We start from the raw sequence: 9,807 nt of genomic DNA on the forward strand, positions 1-9,807 counted from the left end.
CATTATCAGTGATGATTCTCTCAGGAACCCCATAACGACAGATAATTTATTTCTTAATGAATCGAGCAACCACTTGTCTGGTAACATTGGCATAGGAAGCTGCTTCCACCCACTTGGTAAAGTAATCAATCGCGACTAGGATGAAGCGATGTCCATTAGAAGCAGTAGGTTCGATCTTTCCAATCATATCGATGCCCCACATCGCGAATGGCCAAGGAGAATTCATAATATTAAGAGGGTTTGGTGGTACATGCACTTTATCTGCATAGATCTGACATTTGTGGCACTTCCGAGCGTATTTGAAACAATCAGATTCCATGGTTATCCAGTAATAACCGGCTCTTAACAACTTCTTGGCCATTGCATGACCACCAGCATGGGTACCGAAAGATCCCTCGTGTACTTCCTGCATTAACATGTCTGCTTCGTGTCTAACCACGCATTTGAGTAGAACCATGTCAAAGTTTCTCTTGTACAACACATCATCCTTGTTCAAGTAAAAGCTTCCAGCTAGCCTTCTCAATGTCTTCTTGTCATTCTTTGACACTCCTTCAGGATACTCTTGGCTTTTGAGGAAATTCTTAATATCATAAAACCACGGCTTCTCATCAATAACAGACTCGGCTGCAAACACATACGCAGGCCTCTCGAGTCGATTCACAGCAACGTGTGGCACATGATTCTGCCAATGGACTTTAATCATGGAAGACAATATGGCTAAGGCATCAGCCATTTGATTTTCATCTCGGGGTACATGGTACAACTTTACTGTCTTGAAGAAAGTCAGGATCCTTTTGGTGTAATCTCTATAAGGAATCAAATGCGGCTGATGAGTATTCCAGTCTCCATTGACTTGGTTAATCACTAGAGCAGAATCTCCATAAATGTCCATAGTTTTGATCCTTAGGTCGATGGCTTCCTCAATCCCCATGATACAGGCCTCGTACTCAGCTTCGTTGTTGGTTACTTCAAAAGTCAATCTGGCGGAAAAAGGTATGTGTACACCTTTAGGATTAATGAGTACTGCCCCAACACCATTTCCATTCACATTTACCACCCCATCAAACATCAGTGTCCACTTGTCATCGGGATCCGGTCCTTCCTCGACAAGAGGCTCCTCACAATCTTTCATCTTTAAGTACATGGTATCTTTATCGGGGAATTCAAACATCATCGGCTGATAGTCATCAATTGGTTGCTCGGCAAGGTAATCAGACAGAATACTACCCTTGATGGCCTTTTGCGACGTGTACTGGATATCATACTCTGTCAAAATCATCTGCCAACGAGCCACTCGTCTGGTAAGAGCCGGATTTTCAAAGATATACTTTACTGGGTCCATCTTAGAAATCAACAAGGTAGTATGGTTCAACATATACTGTCTTAGTCGGCGAGCAGCCCATGCCAAAGGCATCAAGTTTTCTCGAGCAGCGAATATCTTGTTTCACAGTCGGTAAACTTTTTGCTAAGGTAGTATATTGCATGCTCTTTTCGACCAGACTCGACATCCTGTCCCAATACACACCCCATCGAATTCTCTGTTACTGAAAGGTACATTATCAGGGGCCTCCCAGGAACTGGAGGTATAAGAATTGGAGGTTTCTGCAAATATTCTTTTATCTTATCAAAAGCTTTTTGACAGTCATTGTTCCACCTGATTGCTTGATCTTTTCTTAGCAATTTAAATATCGGTTCGCACGTAGCTGTTAGGTGAGATATGAACCGTGCAATGTAGTTCAGCCTCCCTAAAAACCCACGAACCTGTTTTTCCGTTCTTGGTTCAAGCATTTCTTGAATAGCTTTTACTTTCGCTGGATCAACCTCAATCCCTTTCTCACTGACAATGAAACCTAACAGCTCTCCAGATCTCACTCCAAACGTACACTTGTTTGGATTCAACCTCAGTTTGAACTTTCTCAATCTTTCGAACATTTTTGCAAGTTTACCAAGTGCTCCTCTTCTGTCTGAGACTTCGTAATCATATCATCCACGTACACTTCAATTTCTTTGTGCATCATGTCATGAAAGAGAGTCGTCATAGCTCTTTGGTAGGTAGCACCGACGTTCTTCAACCCAAATGGCATTACCTTATAACAGAATGTGCCCCAAGGTGTAATGAATGTCGTCTTCTCCATGTCTTCTGGCGCCATCTTGATCTGATTATAGCCAGAAAATCCATCCATGAAAGAGAAAACCGAGGACTTCGCAGTGTTATCGACCAATACGTCAATGTGAGGTAATGGGAAGTCATCTTTCGGACTGGCTCTGTTTAAATCTCGGTAATCGACACACATCCTGACTTTACCATCCTTCTTCGGCACGGGTACGATGTTGGCCACCCAAGGGGGATAATTGGTAACTGCTAGAAAACCTGCATCCAACTGTTTCTGAACCTCCTCTTTGATCTTGACAGCCATATCAGGACTAGTTCTGCGAAGCTTCTGCTTTACCGCACGACAATCTTCTCTGAGAGGTAGCTTGTGCACCACAATATCTGTATCCAAACCGGGCATATCTTGATACGAACATGCGAATACGTCCACATATTCTTGCAGCATTTCAATCAGCCCTCTCTTGACCTTTTCCTCTAAAGCAGCCCCTATCTTGATCTCTTTCTTTGCGTCCTCAGTACCAAGGTTAATGACTTCCAACTCTTCCTGATGAGGTTGAATGACCCTTTCCTCCTGTTTCAATAGTCTGGCCAATTCTTTGGGGAGTTCACAATCTTCTTCACTCTCCTCTTCGGCTTGGTAAATGGGATTATCGAAATCATACTGAGCCATAACAGAACTGTTTTTAATGGAATCCGCAGAATCAATTCTGCATGAACGATGTTTCATGCTTTATTTTAGAAAAGAGTTCAAGAAAGTCACAAAAAACAAAAAAAACATTGCCATTTTTATTGTTTTGAAAATGAAAGTAAAAACAGAAAGACAATGAGCACAAATTTGATTGCAAAACGTCCTTTATTGATGATAATCATTGAAAATTCAAAACATGATGTGGCCCTACAATGAACCACTACGCCCTGGGCAGAGCGTAGGGCTTTCATGCAAAATGCAAAACAGAAGAAAATTACTCTGTCTGAAGAGTAACTTGGGCTATTTCTTCAGCAGTCCAGTTGTTGATCTTCTCCCCTGGAGCACACGGGCGCACCCAATTATCCATATCACAATCACTGTCACCGTCTTCATTGCCTGTTGCAAAGACATCCCCGTGATTCATCAATCCAGCACTAGTGAAAGTACACGGCCCTTTCAAACTTTCCCCATCTTCCACATTATTTACTCTGGGCCTTCCATGCTGAGGCATAGGATTATTCACCACATTCGGAGTAGGAGCAAAGTTAATCATCTTGGCATCAATCAAATCCTGAACTTTATGGTGAAAAGCCCGACAATTCTCGATGTGGTGCCCTGGCGCACCAGAATGAAAATCACAATGGACATTAGCATCATAACCAGCGGGAATCCTTGTTAATGAAGCCATTGTGCGAAGTCCAACAAATTTTAACCTGAGCAGTTCAGGGAGTAATTCAGCATAAGTCATTGGCAACGAATCAAAATGACGATCTGGAATTCTTTGTCTTGGTTGGAATTGGCATTGCTGTTGTTGTTGTGGTTGTCCTCTTTGTTGCTGTTGAGGTTGGGTTGCTGGAATAGTCACAACTGCAACTTGACGGTATTGTTGTCCTCTGTTTCCATTTCTCTGATTATATATAGCATTTGTCTCACCCTCTCTCCTTCTGGGTGCCCCTGAAGATGGTTTCTTAGCACTTGAAGAACTTGAAGAACCAGGGTCTTGGATTTTTCCCGCTTTGATAAGACTTTCAGTTCTTTCTCCACAAATCACAACATCCGAAAAACTACCAAATGGGCAACTTCCCATACGATCCATGAATACACCTTGCAGGGTTCCAATGAACATATCTGTCAATTCTCTCTCCAACATCGGAGGTTGTACTCTCGCAGCTAGCTCGCGCCACCTCTGGGCGTATTCCTTGAAACTCTCATCGGTCTTTTGAAACAAACTCTGCAACTGGGTTCTGCTCGGAGCCATGTCCATGTTATGCTTGTACTGCCTCAGAAAAGCTTCACCTAACTCTCTCCAGCTTCTGACAGATTCTTTTCTCAAGTCCATGTACCAATCCAAAGATGCTCCAGACAAGCTGTCTTGGAAAAAGTACATCCATATTTTTTCATCATCAGTATAAGCGGATATCTTCCGGTAGTAAGCTTGCACATGAGTTCAGGGACAAGAAGTGCCATTGTACTTGTCGAAAGATGGCGCTTTGAACTTGTACGAGATCCTCAACCCATCAACTAAACCCATATTAAAAACATCAAAACCCAAAGAATTCTAGCACTCCATGGCGCGAATCTTTTCAGCAAGGGCGTCAACCTTTCTATCTCTCTCTTCCGCCTTTCCAAATTCATCATCATCACTGGGAATAGTGAACATATATTCTTTCTTGTCAACCAAATGAGAAGGATGGTGAACTGGGGCACGTGCCGCTCGAGCATTAGCAGCCTCTGTAATGATGGGTTGTCCATTGATTCTAATACCACGCAGTTTGTCACCAGTAGCATGGTTGTTGACAGGGTTGGTAACAGCAGCGTCATCGACAGGGGCTCCTTCTGGAGGATTCTGACCGACAGGGGGAATCACAGTTTCTTGTCTCTGGGCCAAGCCTCGGAGTTCCTCTTGCCCTTGCACTACCCCTTGCATCATATTCATGAACTAGGCCATGTTGGTCCTCATCTCTGCTAGTTCTTCTTGAACTTGATCCATGATCTTCTGTTGATTCTGCCTTGTTGCGTAATGGTGCGGACGATGCTCAGCAATCCTGCCTGAAACGGGAACCAAAATGAGAAATCCTCTTCCAGAACACCTGTAATGATGCAAAAATGATATGTGTATAATGCGTATGCTATGTTTTATCATTTCTCAGGTATTCAAGAGTCTCGTCCACCTTTGAAAAATGGCAACCTGTACTCGTAAGCGGAACATAAACAACAAAGAAGCAACATACACTAGACGGCAAGCAAAAGTGAGACATCAATAATCTCATCCATAGGCATAAGAAATAAGATTCATACAAATGTAGTTCAAGCAAAGATTCAGTTCATCAGTGTAGAACAAGGAATCCCATCCAACAATCCTGGAGGTGATCTTCAAAATAAACAACAAGACAAACTAGGGAAGTCGTCCTTCAGGAATGAGAGTCTTCAAATACTGGCACTGATCCATCAATCGGTCACACTCTGAACACTCAGGTAGAGGGGTGAGCTTCTCTTTCAGTTGCACCCTAAGTTCAACAACTTCCTCTAGGAAATGAGATGCACGGATGTCACTTCCTCGGAGCTGGCTCTCTGCTGCATGCCTCAGATCTACCTCTTTCTTCAACTTAGTATCTTTGTCCTTAAGCTGTTTTTCCAAGTCTCGTATCTTCTTTTTGTAATTGGCTTCTGCTTTTTGTAATCTCAAGCGTTCAAGGTGTTCTTCATCCAACATTGTTTCTATCTCATCATAGGACCTCTTTTTGTTTCCTGATCTACTAGCACTTTCACCTTGCACTCCTTTGAGTTTATGAGCCAAATTCAGCCTATCAGCTTTTGCTTTGTAAAGCTCCATTTGGATCTCTTGTTCATTTTCTTTCAACTGGCGATTCTCCATTAAGGCTTGTTTGTAATACTCAGCAGGCACACTCTCAGAAAGGATCAAAGGTGGTTGCTGCTGTAATGGTTCCATCCGGTCATATGGTAGCAACAAAGTTCCAACTCTTTCCTTGACCCACTCAGTGTAAGCAGGCATAGCAATTGCAAACTTCCTCCCTAAAACAGATCCATATTTTATACCAATATTCTCCCAAGCTCTTCCCACTTGCTCCAATCTTGCTGGATCGCTCCGTTTCTCAAAGTACACACTTTCGGCTATCTCGACATCTTGCGGCCTTTCGTTCATGACAAAACCCAACTGACGGAGAGAAAGAACCGGGTTGTAGTTGATGCAACCCCTAGTTCCTATGAGTGGAACATTGCGAAACTCTCCACAACTCATAATGACGTTGCGCACATTAATCCTATAAGCTTGCCACTTGATATCATAAGATGTAAGCGACATGATCCTTTGAGTCCATTTGTGAGTATTTTGAGTATCCACAAATGGTCCACTGGTTGGTAGAAAAGATAAGAACCACTTGAGTAGCAACGGGAGACAACACCTGATAGCTCCACACTTACCATGCCTGCTGTGTATCGCATAATAGGTGTCATCTAACAAAGTAGGCACCGAGTTTCCTCCAATGAAAATAGTGATTGCTGCCAGGTCCACGAAACTAGGCATACTAGGGAACAAAATAACTCCATAAATCATGACAGCCAACTGAGCGTTGAAAGCTACCCAATTTACTTTCTTCGCTTCTTCCTTATCCATTCTTACCAAGAACTTCAAGAATAAGCCCACAACATCACCGCTTGGTTTCCAATTATCGCTCACTTCCTTGATGCTCAAGTAAAGAGCCTTAGCGACAACTTTGAAATCCACCTCCTTTGGCACATCCAGGAAAGGTACTCGGTTTTTGATTCGGACATTCATAAGGATGGAATAATCTTCAAGAGTGGGTGCTAACTGGTAGTCCTGAAAAGTAAAGCAACAAAGCTCCGGATCATAGAACTGTAAGAGAGTCTGCAAAGGTACCAGACCAACCACCATCTTCAACAATGCCAAGATATCCCCATACTGATCATCAAAAACTTTCTGATTACGGTCGGTCACGAGATTACCCAATTCTTCCAAAGATGTCAACGACTCACGGTAGAAGCTGTAGGTGCAAGTCTTCCTCTTCAACTCTGGAATGGCAGCCATCTCTCGGTGTGAACAGACTCCTGAATAAACCTAAAAAATGATATGCATATGCGGGTTAACTTTTTTTCTTTTTTATGCATTATTTTTTTGAAAGTATTCATGCTATGATGCAAAATGATGAAACAATGGATGGTTGGTTGTGTATCTCTGATAACATGAAATAGTATCACATTCTAGGACTCAATTTAATTAAATTAAATTATTATTTACTTCAATTTATTTCATTTTATCAGATATTACGCGGTATTTTCTTTCTATTTATCTCAGGTGGTCTATTTGAAGCACAAGTAAAAAAGGAAGAAAAGGAGGGGCAAAAAGGAATGAAAAGAAGCAAATATCAAAGGCCAAAGCCCAGCCCAAAAAGCACAGGCGCTGTGCCTGTGACGAGCGTCACGCTTTGCACACTCCTGTGACGAGCGTCACACATGGTGTGACGGACGTCACACCATTCCCCTATATTTTTGGCACCAGGAATGCAACATACCACGTTGAAACAGACCACGTTGAAGCTACTTCCACGCTTGACCCTTGGAACGTAAAGACCGTGTACACGGAAAACCCTTGGAAGCAGTTACACAAGTAGCAGTATAAATAGTAGCTTTTTGGAAAGCTCTAGGTTCGACGCTTTTTCCAGATTTCTTTGCCCTTTTCGCTTTTTCGCATTTTTTTCTTTTCCAGCAGTACAAGCACATTTTTACAGCATTGCTTTTACGAGTTTTATATTGTTTTCCTTGCAATTTCTATTTTCCTTTTCAGCACTTAGTTAATTCTTTTTCGCACAATAGTTTCTACACCGGAAACTATTGTGTACCTTTTACCGGATCTAACCTTACGTTAGAATCTAGTTTTTTATTCCTTCGCTTTTATTTTTCTGTTTGATTGAAGAATTCAAGAACAAATCCAACCGGCCTGTGGTGGAGTGTTCAAGACTGCTATTTAATTTCTCAGGTTCTTTAATTATTGTTTGAATTTATATATGCCCTGTTTTACTGTTTATTTATATTATTTGCCTGAGATGAATCTGTTTATGCATGATATTTATTTAAGTCTGTTTAGCATGTCTGGCTGATTTACTTAGGTATCGGTATGTAGAGTAAGCGGAATGAAGGAATCAAAACCAAATTGGTTTAATTAAGTTTAAAATTAAAATCACTCTTTTTACGGTCTCAATTTACAGGTTTAATAACAAGGTTTTTATACGAAAGTAAAAGACATAAAGAAGTTAAAAGCAATAGAGCGAGAGTTTGAGTTTTTGATTGGACAGTGTAAATTGGACATTAATTCTAGATCAGGGCGAGAGCAATTTTTAGAGTTAATTAAATTCTAACCTTTTTCAAAAAGTATTTTTAAAGATTGAATGTGAGGACGAGAGTTAAGCATTTGAATTTAATTATATAACCTAAGTCAACAGAGCGAGAGTTTGAGATAAGGGTGTTTAAACGATTAGTGTTTTCTTAAAAAGAGTTTCTACGGATTCTATTGTTTTCAAAAAGTGGTTTTTGACTTAACTATAAGTGACAGCTACGTTAATATAAAATCATAGTTTATTCAACAGAGCGAGAGTTTGAGATAAGACTTTTAATCAACAGTGTCAACTGAAAAGATTTATTTTAAAACCAAGAAACCAACAAAGAATTGATTCCCTAATTACGACGAACTACATACCGATATCCGCTTATTAGATATTTATTTTAGATCTTATTTTAGTTTTAGCTTTTCCCCCAAACAATCAAAGTATTACCTGCCTTAGCTTTACGAAGTAACCTTAGATAACGGTATATCGATTCATAAGTCCCTGTGGGATCGATATCTTTTAAAACTACGCGATAGAACTGTGCACTTGCAGTTTGTACCCCAAATTCGACTCATAAAGTCGCGATCAAGTTTTTGGCGCCGTTGCCGGGGACTTTTATTTAGTCGATATCGTAACTCTTCTGTTACGCTGTAGAGACTAAGGCTTTTCTTTTTCTTTTCTTTCTTTCGTTGATTTGTATGCCACACACTCGCTCACAAGGCGAGCCGTTCTACTTACGAATCAACGATATCGAACTATATCTCCGAGTCTTACGACGAATTCGGGAATATCGTGCTGCAAACAATCTCCCTCCTGTTGAACTTCCTGATTTCAAAAATATTTTCCCTTCGATACCCGAGATGGCAGAACCAGCTCGTGCTCTTAGAGATTACGCCGCTCCATCGCAAGATGAACCGCATTCAAGTATTGCTCCACCCGCAATCGAAGCAAACAACTTTGAACTCAAACCTTCACTGTTGCAGGCAGTGCAACAGAACCAATTCTCTGGAAATCCTACCGAGGATCCAAACCTTCATTTATCCGTATTTGTCCAATACGCTGATACTGTTAAAGCTAATGGTGTCACTTCAGAGGCAATTCGACTTCGTCTTTTTCCTTTCTCATTAAGAGATAGCGCTAGAAGATGGCTTCAATCTCTTCCTTCCAACTCAGTCACCACATGGAACGAGTTGAAGAAAGTTTTTCTTGCTCGATATTTTCCGCCAAGCAAAACAGCTATGTTAAGAGCCCAGATAAATGGATTTAAACAGAAAGATAACGAGTCTCTTTTCGAAGCATGGGAAAGATACAAAGACATGATGAGACTTTGTCCACACCATGGTTTAGAGGACTGGTTAGTAATTCATACCTTCTATAATGGTCTCCTGTACAACACGAGGTTAACAATAGACGCCGCCGCAGGTGGTGCACTGATGAACAAACCTTATGCTGATGCTTACCAACTTATCGAAAGCATGGCTCAAAACCACTATCAGTGGGGAAGCGAACGAACAATGGTAGAAAAACCTCAAACGAAAACTGGCATGTACGAGATAAGTAACCTTGATCATGTTAATGCAAAAGTGGATGCTCTGGTCCAGAAAATTGAAAGTTTAAATGTATCAGCTCCAGCCACCGTAGTTGCC

At 41.2% G+C, this 9,807-nt stretch overlaps 1 non-coding gene across 1 annotated transcript; it reads right to left on the reverse strand.

Moving 5' to 3' along the window:
- Positions 1 to 9,399: 9,399 nt before the first annotated feature.
- Positions 9,400 to 9,506, reverse strand: LOC127116018 (small nucleolar RNA R71). The gene has a single exon (XR_007801009.1). It is a non-coding gene; the product is annotated as a small nucleolar RNA R71 (small nucleolar RNA).
- Positions 9,507 to 9,807: the final 301 nt, after the last annotated feature.

The sequence above is a fragment of the Lathyrus oleraceus genome, chromosome 1, assembly GCF_024323335.1.
Source record: "Lathyrus oleraceus cultivar Zhongwan6 chromosome 1, CAAS_Psat_ZW6_1.0, whole genome shotgun sequence".
NCBI lineage: Eukaryota > Viridiplantae > Streptophyta > Magnoliopsida > Fabales > Fabaceae > Lathyrus > Lathyrus oleraceus.